Raw genomic sequence first — 15,915 nt, 5'->3', positions numbered from 1 at the left:
CATATATTAGCCATGATTAGTCATTCTTGGACTATGACTAACCTGCAATTAGGATTTCCTTTCCTCAGACCAAATATGGGCCTTTTTTATTGTGGAACTCAAGATCATCAAACATAGAAAGTCAATAGAAGTGGCTTTTCTGCAACTTCTGTTCAATGTGTCTGTATTATAATTGCAAATATTACTTATTGCATATCCACTATTAATTTTAATGAATTCTTCAGCTCAATTACACTGAATTAGATGCTAATTGCTTGCAGGATAGAATCCTTTCTATTCTGTTTATTTTCTTATTGTGCTTCAGGGTTAAGGTTGAGATGTCACTGAGGAAACATTCAATTGTACATGGCAAATAGTAAAGACAGTCAGGAATATAATCAAGTACGAAACTGAAATTGTAAAATACATTATTTTATTGCAGAGTCACTCATTTCCTCAAACTTCCATTGATATTAAAGAAGAATTTTGTTTTAATTGTACTAATTTTTAAGCTAACATTTCAACAGTGCATAAAGGTAAAGTTTCCGCCACACATGTATGCTAGTCGTTTCCGGCTCTAGGGGGCGGTGCTCATCTCCATTTCTAAGCCAAGGAGCCCGCACTGCCTGAAAACATCTCCATGGTCATGTGGCTGGCATGACTCAACGCTGAAGGTGCACGGAGTGCTGTTACCTTCCCACCAAAGTGGTCCCTATTTTTCTACTTACATTTTTTACGTGCTTTTGAACTGTTAGGATGGCAGAAGCTGGGACAAGTAACGGGAGCCCACTCTGTTACGCAGCGCTAGGGATTTGAACTGCTGAATTGCCAACCTTCTGATCGGCAAGCTCAGTGTCTTAGTCACTTAGCCACCCCAACCCTCCACAGTGCATATGTCTAGTCAAAAATAAAAGCCAAAAGGGACCCTTTTTGAAGAGATTCTTAGCTCACAGTATATATCCAAACACATTTACCCATAATTCTATACAAGAAAGCTTACTATACTTGATCTGAAGTGCCAAACTTTGTTCAGTACTTTTATGTGAAAAGCACTACAACTATATCCATGCCTTGAATATTTGCCACACAATCTACAAATCCATTTACAAGGTACCACCATGTTCCATCCAAAGTTAAAATGTCCACAGATTTAGTAATCTTTCTTCCCCCTTCCCCCAGATACTTCATGTATTGGGGACCTACAACTTTCAGCAGCTCCTGCTTGCATGGATAAATTTGATGAATGTTAACCAAGTTTTCTTTAAATTTCTTTTAACCAAATCAGAAGATAACAGGCTCCCATCCTTATATTTTGCCAATTGCAACTCTCTATTCTTAGTGCAATATGTCTTGTGGTGGGCTGTCCCAAATCAGTGAACTCTCTTGGGTTTTGAAACAGAAGTGATCTAACACAGCTGCACAGCCAAATTTTTCATTTCATTTTCATTTTATTAAATTTGTATACCACCCTACTCCCGAAGGACTCAGGGCGGTGAACAGGCACAAAATAAAACACATAAATACAAAAGTTAAAAAACATAATTAAAACCAAATTAAATAATTTTGCCCGAGACAATTAAAATTCCCAATAATTTAAAACAAATTAAAATATCAATTTAAAAATTTAAAAGAAGGGGAGAAAATTAGGCCAGGCCGGCCTGCTGGAATAGGAGTGTCTTCAAAGCACGGCGGAAGGTGCGCAGATCCAGGATCCTCCCTATCTCCGGGGGGAGCTCGTTCCAGATAGTAGGTGCCCCCACAGATAAGGCCCTCCCCCTAGGGGCCGCCAGTCGACATTGTTTGGCTGACGGCACCTGGAGGAGCACCTCTCTATGAGAGCGTACCGGCCGGTGGGAGGCTGTTTGTGGTAGTAGGCGGTCCCGTAAGTAGCCAGGTCCTAAGCCATGGAGCGCTCTAAAGGTGGTAACCAAAACCTTGAAGCGCACCCGGAAGACCACCGGGAGCCAGTGCAGCTCGCGCAGGAGAGGTGTCACACGGGAGCACCATATTGCTCCCATAACCACCCGCACGGCCACACTCTGCGCCAGTTGGAGCCTCCGGGTGCTCCTCAAGGGGAGCCCCATGTAGAGAGCGTTACAATAGTCCAGGCAGGAGGTGACGAGGGCATGAGTGACTGTGTTTGGGAGTCCCGATCCAGAAAGGGATGCAACTGGCGAATCAGGTGAACCTGATGAAAGATCCTCCCGGTCACGGCCGTCAAGTGCTCTTCTAAAGACAGCCGTGAATCCAGGAGGACGCCCAAGTTGCGAGCCCTCTCCGTGGGGGCCAGCGATTCACCCCCAATAGTCAGTGATGGCGTCAACTGACTATATTGGGACGTCGGAAACCACAGCCACTCGGTCTTGGATGGGTTGAGCCTGAGCCTGTTCCTCCCCATCCAGATCCGCACGGCCTCCAGACACCAAGACATCACTTCAAGGGCATCGTTGGGGTGGTCCGGGGTGGAGATGTACAGCTGGGTGTCATCAGCATACTGGTGGTACTTCACCCTGAAACCATGGATGATCTCGCCCAGCGGCTTTACATAAATGTTGAACAAAAGGGGCAAGAGGACCGACCCTTGTGGCATCCTACATATGAGGGGCCTCGGGGTCGACCTCTGCCCCCCTGCCAACACAGACTGCAACTGGCTGGAGAGAAAGGAGGAGAACCACCGTAGTACAGTGCCTCCCACCCCTAACTCTTCCAACCGGTGCAGCATGATACCATGGTCGATGGTATCAAAAGCCGCTGAGAGGTCTAACAGGACCAGGACAGAGGAGCACCCCCTGTCCCGAGCCCTCCAGAGATCATCAACCAACGCGACCAATGCCGTTTCCATGCTGTACCCGGGCCTGAAACCCGACTGGAATGGATCCAGATACGTCGTCTCATCCAGGTGCTAGGGAAGCTGTTGCGCAACCACACTCTCGACAACCTTTGCCACAAAACGAAGGTTGGAGACAGGACGATAATTAACCAACATTGCCGGGTCCAGGGAAGGCTTCTTGAGGAGAGGCCTCACCACCACCTCTTTCAAGGCGGCGGGGAAGTCACCCTCACCCAACGAAGCATTTATAATCCCCTGGAGCCAGCCTCGCGTCACCTCCCGGGAAGCCAGCACTAACCAGGAGGGACATGGGTCCAATAAACAAGTGGTCGTGTTCAGTCTGCCCAGAATCCTGTCCACGTCCTCAGGGGTCACAGGATCAAACTCATCCCAGATAACATTCTCAAGACCTGCCCCAGTCCCTCCCCCTGAGACTACCCAGTCGGAGTCCAGATCTTCCCGGATCTGAGTGATTTTGTCATACAGATACTGAACAAAATCCTCGGCTCTACCCTCCAAGGGGTCCTTCCGCACTTCCTGGTGGAGCAGGGAGCGGGTCACCCTAAACAGAGTGGCCGGGCGGTTATCTGATGATGCAATAAGAGCAGCAAAATAACTACATTTCGCTGCTTTTATCGCCAATAGGTAATTCCTCATATGGGATCTTACCAGTGTCTGGTCCGATTCAGAAAGACTGGCCCTCCAACTACTCTCTAGGCGTCTTTTCCGGCGCTTCAACTCCCTCAGCTCCTCAGTGAACCAAGGAGCCAAATGAGATCGGAGCTGGATTAGAGGCCGCAAAGGCACGACCCGATCCAGAGCTCCAGCGGCCGCCCTATCCCAGGCAGCTACTAGGTCTCCAGTCGAGGCGTGTGCCAGAGCCTCGGGAAATGGCCCAAGCTCCATCTGGAACCTATCAGGTTTCATCAGGTGCCGGGGATGGAACCATCTCACCGGCTCCACCTCCCTGCGGCGGAGTGCAGCGGTTTGAAGGTCGAGACGAAGGAGAGAGTGATCTGACCATGACAAGGGCTCGGTAACTATATCCCCTATCTCAAGATCACTCAGCCACTGTCCAGAGACAAAGACCAGATCCAGCATGTTTCCCCCCCCCCGTGTGGGTAGGGCCATGAATTAACTGGGTCAGGTCCATGGCTGTCATGGAAGCCATGAACTCCCGAGCCACCTCAGATGCCTCACCCATGGACGGCAGGTTGAAATTCCCCATGACCATAAGCCTGGGAGTATCAACCGCCACCGCGGCGATGACGTTGAGTAGCTCGGGCAGGGCTGTTGCCACGTGGCAGGGAGCCAGGTACATGATCAGCAAACCCATCTGAACTCCATGACCCCACTTCACGAGGAGGGACTCACAGCCGGCTGTCTGAGGAACCGTGGCCTCCCTCGGTCTCAGACCTTCTTTAATAATAACCGCTACTCCCCCGCCCCTGCCCTGTAACCTCGGCCGATGGAATGCAAAGAAACCTGATGGAATGCAAGGAAACATCAAGCTCACCATTTCACTTCCCATGTGCCTCAACGCAATGGTTGACCATGAGTTTTAGACCCATCTTAGGCACAAAGACCAGTCACTTTCTCTCAGTCCTAGGAAGAAGACAGTGGCAAAACACACTTTCTTTTTACCAAGAAAACTGCAGGGATTTGTCCAGGAAATCTCAGAGAATTGGACACAACTGAATGAAGGGGGGAGGGGGGGAGTAATTGGCAGCTATTTTCCAGGACCTGTACGGGAAGTCTCTGAGAATCAGACACGACTGAATGAAAGATATCCACAAATGCTTAGATATGCACTATGAATCAAAAACTTTTGCCCCCTGACTTGGTTAGCTGACTTAAGGCAGTCCTTGTCTACTAGTAGTCCAAATGCACCTCCCATCTCCAACAGTTTATGGGAAGGAATTTCAGAGCTGCCAACCTCCTTTTGAGGATACGGATGCAAAGGAAATTAGCATCTTGGCACAGCCTGAGATTAGAATACCCTGGGAGAGGTTTGGGTTTAACAGCCAAAATAAAATAATGTTTTGTGCTAATTTGCTTTCTCTCATTATTTAGTTTAGGGAACAATTGCTCCCACAGTGGTGAACATTGCTTCAGCTCCAGTTAGCTTTTGTTCATTGCTTTCTAGCATATTTTTATATCTTTGAAATTTACTGAAACTGATGAATAACAATGCCTGCAAGCATTTTTATGTCCTTTTTTCCCTTATAGTGGGATCCAATTTCTTTGACAGACTGATTGTTGGGTCTAAAGATTCACTGAGAACTACTAGCCCAAGATTTTTACATCTCAAAGTTTCAAATATTAATAGGAATTTAGATAATTTCCAATAACATTTCTCATTACCTCTAGCAGTCATATGCTCTCTTTAAATATCGTTTGCACTTTTTACATTTCTGCAAGAAAGAAAGAAAAATCAGGATCTATCCTGGTTGATCAGCTTCACAAAGGGGTCTTAACTTTCAGCTAAGCTGATCTCTTATCATAGAACAGAGCCTATTGTCAAGTCATCTCAAATTACTGAATCAAGAATTACAAAATTGTATGTTACCATGTTAATTTGCTTAATATTCAGAATGTCTGGTGTAAATTTTATAGGTAGATATGTTACAAATTGCCCCTGCATTTTAGCAGTGCTTTCATTTTTAAAAATGTGCATATTTTCACATATACAGTAAATGTAATTAGACTAGCAATCTAATGCAATGCATATGACTGAGGAATATTTGTTGGGGCTTATTCCCAGGAAAGGATGTTCAAGACTGAAGTCTAAGACGACTTGTTCTAAAATTGTAGAGTAGAGACAAGGAATAGTTTTCAGTAAAATAGTTGGAGACATGTTCCTACTTCCAGATGCCTGGAATAAGTTTGTTCAATAGCCAGATCTGGTCACAAGTTTGATAGGCTTGGGAGACTAGCAGAAGAACTTTACAACTTCTTTACCAACTGTGAAAATAAGGGGAAATGTCAGTGAGACTCTTTGTGGCTGAATGAAAGGGCAGACGTTCTGGGCTCCTTGAGTAGGGAACATTGCAATGCATTTGGGCAAGATGACCTAATTTGAAAAGTAATACATGTCACTTCAAGAGTCACTTCAATTTGTTCCTGAAATCTCCAGAGTTTAAAATTACCTGTTTGTACAATTGAGAAGCAGTGATTCATTTTCCAATTTACTTTCAGTTGTCTGAGCATCATTGTTTCCAGTCTTATATACTAGTATATATACACACAAACTATTCTCTGTTTTCAAAGAAAGAAAATGACAAATTCACATGCCTTGGCACGAATGGGCTCAAACACAAGGGAAGTAGAGGAGCCCTGATGTGCAAATAGTAGCTCCAACTTACTAATATTTAGTTTGATCCTGGCATCTCCCATCTGGACCCTAACAGGCTCCAGAGACTTAATGCGCCATGTGCACAATCTTTTCATGAATATCAGGTCATGAAGTTCAGATTTCCCACATCCATGCTACCTTCTTAATCATAATATAATAAGTGCCACTATTCAAAATATTTACCATATCCTTCCAAAACAGAAAGCACCAAAGAAATTGGAACATTATCAGACTGATTCTTATATTTGCTTATAAAGAAAAAATACTCAAGAAAAGTCATGGAAATTTTAGAATGCTGATCTCGTTTTATTTGCGGAATTACTCTCACTGAAACATTGATAAATAGTTTGAGCAAATATAATCTGGTAAATATTAAAAAAGAACTATTGGCTTCATTTGTGTAATGCTTTTCAAAATCTGATAGAATCATGTTAGAAGATAAATGAGGTACACAATAAAGAGAACCCAGATTATAATTTATTCACAACCCCTCTTTATACAAGAGCTCCTTTTTGAAGGCAGGAGACAAATCAGGGGTGGGTTCTACTTACCTTTACTACTGGCTTGCAACGGGGTGCATATGCAAGTGCAGAAGCTTCTGCGTATGCGCAGAAGCATTTTGATGGCGTCAGGGTCAGTGGGCAGAGCCTCCCGCCGGTTTTACTGCCGGTTCTATAGAACTGATACGAACCGGGGGCAACCCACCACTGGGACAAATGTAGAAAACTTCTTTGAACATTAAACTCCACAGTAGAAACTCTGGTCTGGAATTTGTAGACGATCCAAGTAAGATCTTATCTGGTTATAGATATAGAAAGTAAACCGTAAACAGCAGGCTATTTCTAGAGCCTTCCCTCTTCAAATTATGATTGGGTTTTCTGTGATGCAAAGTGCTTGGGCTTTCTTTAGTGTTATTTTATTATTTAATTAATAATTGATTTGATGTATATGGTTGTCCATCTCAAGTCTTTGAAGACATTTCATTTCTCATCCAAGAAGCTCATCATAGCTAAGAAGCTTCTTGGATGAGGAGTGAAATGTCTTCAAAGAAAAACCAGAAAGTCCAGTTGCCTATTTATTTATTTATTTATTTATTTATTTATTTATTGTTTATATTTATATACCGCCCTTCTCCCAAAGGACTCGGGGTGGTGAACAGCCAACAGATAAAACACAAAAAGTACAAAATTTAAAAAATCCAATTTAAAATCCAATTAATTTAATTTAATTTAATTTAATTAATTGGATTAATTAATCCAATTAATGAATCAATTAATTCAATTAATTAATTGAAAAAGCACCTTTAGTAAAGAACTGATTACTTTAGTTCTCAGTAATTAGCCATCATTCCCAAACAGGCTCCAATGATATTAGGGGCCCCTCGAAAACCAACTTTTCACCAACCCAGTCTTGGTGCCCTATCTATATATTCCCATCATAAAGCTTCTACAATTCTTCTACTACAAAAATAACTGTTAGCTCACCTGTGCTTGCACAGGTATGCAAGAGCTGCCTGGTAGCAGGGGCATCTACAAAGAGTAGGGTGAGAGTTAAAAAGTCAGGATGATGGCTGCAAGCACAAATGGAGTCACACCCACTTTATACATACAGCACAATGCATTTTAAAAAGACCTGGGCTTTGACCAGATGCGTGTAGCTGCTATCTTGACTTTTTGACCATTCCTTACAGTTAAGGGATGCTTAGTAAGCTGTTTGTTTCATGCCCCTTTCTGGATTCTTGGTTTTTCTTCCTCTCTGCTGAAGCTATAGTATTTCACCACCATTTCACTGATATTTTAGGTTAACCAGGAAGTAAGCCTTCTTCTCTCTCTGAAAACAAACATAATGAGGTACAAATGAGAACTAGGACAGGGTGTAGGCAGGATGCCAACTTTTGTCATCCTTTACTGTGAGCTGATTTGAAGTTCTTTGCAGCAAAGGGAAAGTGACAAAAATTATTCTGAACTTGGGAGGATAAACAAAAAGGGAGAGTGGAAAAGACCATTGTTTCTGTAATGAATCCAACAATTGTTGATTGAACAGTATATATATTACATGGAGTTCATCTGTTATTACTTTCTTACATAGGGTGACCAGTTCTGGGATGCAAACATCTACCTGACCAATAGAAGGTAGCAAAGATAGGTTTCTTAGTCTTTGCTCCCATCTATGGTCTTCTGAGATTTTGCAGCCCAGATCTGTTTTAACCTTATACTAAGCCATAGTTTACTGAACAAGCCACACTGGCCAGGGTTGACATCATACAGACAGGGGTGTCAAACTGGCGGCCCATGGGCCCGATGTGTCATGTACAGGCCACTCCCACCCCAGCTCCGTGAACGTCTTGAAACATCACATGATGGCAACGTGACACAGTGAGTTTGTCACCTGTGTCATACATAAAACGATAATTTTATTGGCTTGGCTTCAGTTTAGCATATTGGGACACAGCTATCATGGTTTGAAAATTGTGATACATGGCTAAGTATGATTTTGAAGGAAGTTCTCTAAAAAGCCAAGGTCATGCAAGCTATCAGCTACTGCAGTATGTGGAGTCAACTACTGATTGAGCATACACAGCTGTGATGGTATGTGGGAATGACCTTGGGAAACAAAAGGAAGACTTGCAGTCATAGCAACAGTCTGATAAGAGGCAGATCGGTAGTTTCAGTCTCTCAAGAGTCTGTTTAATGTAACCTTACAATAATGATAGTGCTGATGCTCCTGATTGTGCTTCTTGCCTGGACTACCTCAAAGAGCTAATATCAGTCTTGCAAGATTGGAAGTATCCCCCCCCCCCTTTTCTGTTTTTCATCTCTGGAAAACTAGGGAGAGTCCTTTTGAAACTCTTCCCATGCTTTCCCACCACCTGTGGACTGAACTGCCTCTTGTCAGATTGTTGCCTTGGTTGCAGGTCTTCCTCCAGTCTCCCAAAGTCCTTCCAACATTTTATCACAACAACAACAATAACAACACAGCCATATTATAGGACAGAGGAACATGTGAGCCTTGTTCATTGCCATTTTAATAGAGTTCGCACCGCTTTAAAGGAGACACACTTTCCATAGATGCCATATGAGTTTTCTCCGGTTGTCTCCACATATATATGCATATATAGAGCTATTTTGCTTCATCAGCAGTCTTAGTGTAATTTATACATTTCCATCCATTCCCAGATAAACTGGAAAAGCCCTAAGCAGAGTGTTGAGTCTTGGGAGGATGCGGATGTCTCAAAGCTTCAAGGAGTTTGCTTGAGCCAGCACCTCTTTCAATGTTTTGCCCAGTTGAAATTCGTAAGCAGTAGTTTTTGCCTTGGGTACTGTGTAAGGTACAAATCATCATCACCAAAGAGTGTCAAACTTAATGGCATAGACTATTATGTGAATGCAGCTATTGAGTGTACTCTCCCCTGCGTCTTATTAATATTTTGTTCTACTTTCCCCAATTCTACATTAGCATGCATATTAGAGACATTAAGGAAACAAACCAGTTCAGAATGAAACTTCCCATAGCCCACAATGTTTCACCTTTTAGTAGTATATTCTACCTAGGAATTAGAATAGAATAGAATAGAATAGAATAGAATAGAATAGAATAGAATAGAATAGAATAGAATATTTGGCCAAGTGTGATAAGATACACAAGAAATTTGTCTCTGGTGCAGAAGCTCTCAGTGTACGTACAAAGCAACAGAAAATGTCATGATTGAGTTGCCAAAATTATACATTGGAAGCTTTGGCAGAAGTTTGGACGCAGCAAAAATTACTGGGAACGACCAAATTGATGAAGTTCTTAAAAATGAATAGGTCAAGATCTTATGGGACTTTCAAATCTAAACAAACAGAATTCTTGGCCACAACATGTCTGAAATCACTGTTGTGGAAAAGAAAAAAGTCTGGTTCATTGATATTGCAATACCACGTGATGCATGAATTGAAGAGAAGCAACTAGAAAAAATAACAAAGATACCACAATCTGCAAATTGAAGTTGAGCAATTGTGCAGGAAGAAACCAATGATTGTACCAATAGTAATAGGAGCCCTTGGAGCAATACCCAAAGAGTTGCCTAGATACATGGAAACTTATTTGAATTTATTAGACCTGAATATTCTGACTTTGCAAAAAAAAAACCCACCTCATTTGGAACTGCCTATATACTCATACGTTACCATAACAGCTCTTAGATTCTTGGTTAGGACTTGAATTGTATAGTTTTTACCAGTCCCTGTGGATTGAATTGAAGATTAAATTAATAATAATAACAACAACAATAACAACAACAATATCAATAAGAGGGTATAGTAAAGAAGACAATAAGAAAGATAAATAACAATACTGCAACCCTATTACATGGGTAAATATACATAGACATTAGATAACACTGAGAATTAGGTGTTCAGTAATGGCATGAGGGAAAAAACTGTCACTGTGTCTAGTTATTTTGGCATGCAATGCCCTATAGCCGTGATGGCGAACCTATGGCACGCGTGCCACAGGTGGCACGCGGAGCCATATTGGTGAGCACGCGAGTGTTGCCTAGCTCAGCTTCAGCATGCATGCACGTGCCAGCCAGCTGATTTTCAGGCCTTCCAGGCCCGCCGGAAGTTGGGAAATAGGCTGTTTCCAGCCTCTGGGGGCGTGGGGAAGGCTGTTTTTGTCCTCCCTAGCTCCAAGAAAGCCTCTGGAGCATAGGGAGGTTGAAAAAAAGGCCTACCGAGTCCACTGGGCCATTACATATTAAAACTGGGGGGAGTGCAGAGGGGTCACGTGCGTGGGGGCAGGACACATTGAATTATGGGTGTGGGCACGCACGTACACAGCCCCTCTGTGCTCCCCCCACTTTTGGCACACAACGGCAAAAAGGTTAGCCATCACTGCCCTATAGCACTGTCCTGAGGGAGGTTTATGTCCAGGATGTGAGGGATATGTATAAATCTTCTCAACTCTCTTTCTGACCCACGCAATATACAGATCTTCTAGGGAAGGCAGGCTTCTTGCAATTGCTTGTGCCTGTTGTTAAAAAAATAGTCTGCTCTGAATTTCTGTTTAAAGAGAAAAACAGGTTTAAATTCAAAGAATGCAGCAGAATAAACTATATGCGCTTGAAGCCAATTTAACTTATTTGCTGAATTTTCCAACTTGGCACTTAGATTTGTGCATGAAGTACAATGATGCTGTAATGCTGTCCTAGAAAACAAAACATTATAGATGATAGGAAATCTTCAGTTTATGTTCAGAAACTGTCTTGCTTCATGTTCAAAACAAATATAGAAATGAACTTAAAATAGTCTTCAGGAAAAGTTTTTTTTTAAAAAAAAATCTGCCAGTAAATGTGTTTATGTTCCAGAGCTTTACAAAGCTGAGGAGGATTTGATTAAATGTTAGTGAAGGATAGGGAACATAAATATAGCAATGAGAAAGCTTTGATTGGGAGGGGAGAAGATACTGATCTAGGGAGTTGAGAAATTAATGTTTTAAATATGAAATTTTTAGGAGTTATTTCTTATTTCTATCATGTAATGGGAAAGAAATGAATGGTTCATCACTATATTTAACTACCACGTTCTTGTATTGTTTTTACAAAAATTCAAAATCAAGAATAAGCCCTTTAAATCATCAGGCATGTGATAACATTGTTCGGAAGAGTTGACTAATTGAGCTAAACTCCTGGAACTAGAGGTATTCCAATCAGATCAAGAAAACTCTTTTTCCAATGTTAAGATGCAGTGAGATGATAATGATGATGCAGTTAAATCCTAGTAAGATAGTGTACTAGTCAACATTCTGCCAAGGTTCCTTCTGTAGTAGCTGATTCAGGTGTTTGTACAATAAAACTGTTATGTGCAATATTCAAAGCAGTCAATTATTTTAAGGTAAATTTAACTCTCTGAACATCGTCCGCTAGGAAATTCTGCATGTTGGACTACCATAACACACTCTATAGAGACAAACGGAAAATTGCAGCTCCTACATAAAGTAACAGCAAGATGATTGGCAGGAGAAACCTGCCATATAAAATTACTAAAATTACTAAAATTACTAAAATTATATAAAATTAATAAAATATATTAAGGTCCAGCAGGCTTTCAGGCCCAGTTCAAAATGCTGATAGTTAAACCCTATACAGTACAGCATCAGGATATATCAGGTCACATACCTTGTCAGAGTGGAATCTGCCTGGCCAGTCTAGTCATTAAGAGAGGACCTGCTAGAAATGTCCTCTCTTAAGGATAGCAATAGCACTTACTTACCATATATACCACTTCAAAGTGCTTTACAGCCGCCTCTAAACGGTTTACAGAGTTAGCATATTGCCCCCAACGCTCTGGGTCCTCATTTTACTAATCTCAGAAGGATGGAAAGTTGATCCTGAGCCGGTTAGGATCAAACTCCTGGCAGTGGGCAGAGTCAGTCTGCAATACTGCATTCTAACCACTGCACCACACACGGCTCTACACAGAGGTATACAGGGTATTTTCAGCCCTTCAAGTAGTCCACATGAGAAGTACAAACCATGAGTACCAATGCTACCTTTATTGTAAAATGAAAGTCATAAGATCTTGCAAGTCTGAAAGCACTTCTCCTCTTTACTTTTACTTTCCAGAAAACTGGGGAGGGTCCTTTCTGAGATTCTTCCTACGTCTGTTTTTCCTTTTGGAGCTGAGGTACCTTTTGCACTATGGTTGTCCAGACTGCAGCTATTATTCATATATCCCCAAATCATTTCCACACACCATTATAGATATGAGCTAGAAAACAGGCCTTCTTTGGGGCAGTCCTGCCTCATAGAACTCCCCCCACAAAGCACCTGCAGCAGTGGTGGGTTGCTACCAGTTCGTCCCGGTTCAGGCGGCGGGAGGCTCCGCCCACCCACCTGGACATTATCAAATACAGTCTGTGCATGTGCAGAAGCTTCTGCGCATGCACAGAAGTGGCATGTGCGCGAGTGTACCAGTAGCAAAGGTAAGTGAAACCCACCCCTGACCTGCAGCCTCTACCTTAGTGTAAATCTGCCTACATATTAAACCCATTTTATTTTATCTTGCCTTCAATTGATTTTCTCTTGGCTTTCTGTTGTGGCTGTTTTTAATTTTTTGATAATGGGATCAATTTGGTTTTTTATTGCTGTGTTTTATTTTTTCTTTGATGTTGTGCATTGTGACTTCTTTGGATTGTGAAACTGAAACAAATACATTCGCTAGTTAAGTAAACAAGCACATTTTGTTGAATTATATTTTATTTATTTGTATCCTGCCTTGATTATTTTTTTATAAATAACTCAAGGTGGTGAACATATCCACACACCTTCTTCCTTCTAACAAGAACCCTGTGAGGTGAGTTGGGCTGAGAGAGAATGACTTGCCCAAGGTCACCTAGCTGTCTTTCATAGTTCAGACAGGATTTGAACACCGTTCATATATGTTAAAAGTTAGACTTACTTTAAACCACTGAATTGTCTTATTAAGCAATTCTGGCATTGTTTTCTGCATTCTCACCGCAGCAAGTTGGCAGAAATCAATGTTGTACTTTTACAGCAGATGCCAACTCAACAAAGATAAGGTGGCACACTAGACTTACAGGATTTAACTTTGTCCAGTAAAATGATGCAATTATATGGTTATAAGGTTGGCTTGGCATGTCGTACAAAACCCAACTTTTATGGTTTGTAAACCACAGTGGATAACTCAGCTGCTATGCAATTTTTAATGTTAATTTTTTATTAAAAGTTTGTTTATATTCCTCTATATTTGTCTTCTAAGAAACAAGTATAGAAGTATAAAGAAAAGAAAGAAAAAGGAAAAAGGTAAAGTACAGAAAAGAATTTAACTGAAGAAGAAAAGTTCTTTTATCCCCTTTCCCTCTTTAACATTATAGAAATGCGTTCAACCCTTTATTCAATATTTTTCTTTTTCCGTTTTCAGCAAATATATTATATTATATCATATCATATCATATTATATTATATTATATTATATTATTATATTATATTATATTATATTATATTATATTATATTATATTATATTATATTATATTATATTATATTATATTATTGCATTGCATTGCATTGCATTGCATTGCATTGCATTGCATTGCATTGCATTGCATTGCATTGCATTGCATTGCATTGCATTGCATTATTATTATTATACACAAACTTGACAGGATAAACAGCAAACAAGATAACCATGTTGGATTTTGTATCCCAAATTACTAGTCAAACACTTCCCAAGCGTTTAGGACTGCGTGATGTATCGGCTGATTATGCGAGCAGATCCCAGTAAGGTGGCTTTCTACAGCTGACCAATGGTGATCTTGTCAGCGCCAATTGTTTTTAAGTGCTTTCCTAGGTCTTTAGGCACAGCACCCAATGTGCCGACTACCACTGGAACCACCTGCACTGGTTTATGCCAGAGTCTCTGCAGTTCGATTCTCAAGTCCTGATATCTGGTGACTTTTTCAAGTTGTTTCTCGTCGATTCTGCTGTCACCAGGTATGGCAATGTCGACGATCCACACTTTTTTCTTCTCCACAATCGTGATATTCTGGGTATTGTGTTCCAAAACCTTATCAATCTGTGTTCGGCAGTCCCAGAGTAGTTATGCATGCTCATTTTCGACCACTTTTTCAGGCATATGATCCCACCAGTTCTTTGCTACAGGCAGATGGTAGTTGTGACACAAGTTCCAGTGGACCATCTGAGCGACTGTATTGTGACGTTGTTTGTAGTCAGTCTGAGCTATTGTCTTGCAACTGCTCAGTATGTGATCAATGGTTTCATCCGCTTCTTTGCAAAATCTGTATTTGGGGTCATCAGCAGATTTTTCTATTCTGGCTTTGATTACATTCGTTCTGATGGCTTGTTCCTGGGCTGCAAAAATCAGACCTTCTGTTTCTTTCTTCAGTGTTCCATTGGTCAGCCATAACCAGGTCTTTTCCTTATCTACTTTTCCTTGGATCTTCTCAAGAAACTGTCCATGCAGTGCTTTGTTACACCAGCTGTCAGTTCGAGTTTGCATCGCTGTTTTCCTATATTGAGTCTTGGTTTGCTGCACTTTGAGCAGCTTCCTCTTGTTGACCTCCATCAGAGCTGGTTCAACTTTAAAATAATAATAATAATAATAATAATAATAATAATAATAATAATAATAATAATAATATAATTATAAATAATTGTTATTGTTGTTGTTATTGTTGTTGTTGTTGTTGTTGTTGTTGTTGTTGTTGTTGTTTTCCAATCTCATTATTTTATTCCTAGCCAACAGGCTACCTCTGCTAGTTCTGCCATCTTCACTATCCATTCCTCCATTGTGGGCTCGTCAGTATTTTTCCATCTTTGTCCATATAATAATCTTGCTGCAATGCATTTTTAGTTTAAACAAACAATGATTTAAGATTATATGTGAACCTTGCCTCTGACATTAGACTAATTGCAATTGGAAAAGCATGATCACTCCAGTACACCAACTGTTTTTAGTTTCTCCTACTTCTACTTAGCTATACAAATCATCAGTCTTGATGCTAGCAAAAAAGTGATCCGTCTTTTGGCCTATGTTGTTTTTCTGGTGCCCTAAATCCATTCATAATTCTGGGTGTTGTAGTACTAGCAAATCTACAATATGCCAGTCTTAGGAAGATTTATGTACCAATTTGGGACTTTTTTTTCCTCTGACATTCAGCATGTTTATTCATTTTAATACTAATAAAAAAAGCTGCAGTGTAAGGTTTTATGGGAATGAAGTCTTTTCAGAT

General features: G+C 41.1%; 2 long non-coding RNA genes and 1 pseudogene across 2 annotated transcripts in view; all 3 read right to left on the bottom strand.

The window, feature by feature from the left end:
* Window positions 1-6,626: 6,626 nt before the first annotated feature.
* Window positions 6,627-8,318, bottom strand: LOC117672444 (uncharacterized). The gene is made up of 3 exons (XR_004593245.3): window positions 7,853-8,318; window positions 7,649-7,693; window positions 6,627-6,962 (listed from the first exon to the last, which is right to left on the bottom strand). It is a non-coding gene; the product is annotated as an uncharacterized LOC117672444 (long non-coding RNA).
* Window positions 8,319-9,171: 853 nt separating this feature from the next.
* Window positions 9,172-15,915, bottom strand: part of LOC117672443 (uncharacterized) — a 69,105-nt gene continuing 62,361 nt past the window's right edge. The window contains exons 4-5 of the long non-coding RNA XR_009620229.1: window positions 10,300-10,389; window positions 9,172-9,483 (exon numbers count right to left, since the gene is read on the bottom strand). This is a non-coding gene — a long non-coding RNA (uncharacterized LOC117672443). The remainder of the gene's footprint in view (window positions 9,484-10,299; window positions 10,390-15,915) is intronic.
* Window positions 14,400-15,248, bottom strand: LOC148114860 (uncharacterized; annotated as a pseudogene).

The sequence above is a fragment of the Pantherophis guttatus genome, chromosome 3 (genome assembly GCF_059756535.1).
Source record: "Pantherophis guttatus breed Tessera chromosome 3, ASM5975653v1, whole genome shotgun sequence".
NCBI classification, from domain to species: domain Eukaryota; kingdom Metazoa; phylum Chordata; class Lepidosauria; order Squamata; family Colubridae; genus Pantherophis; species Pantherophis guttatus.
This window is presented reverse-complemented; position numbering and strand designations above follow the sequence as displayed.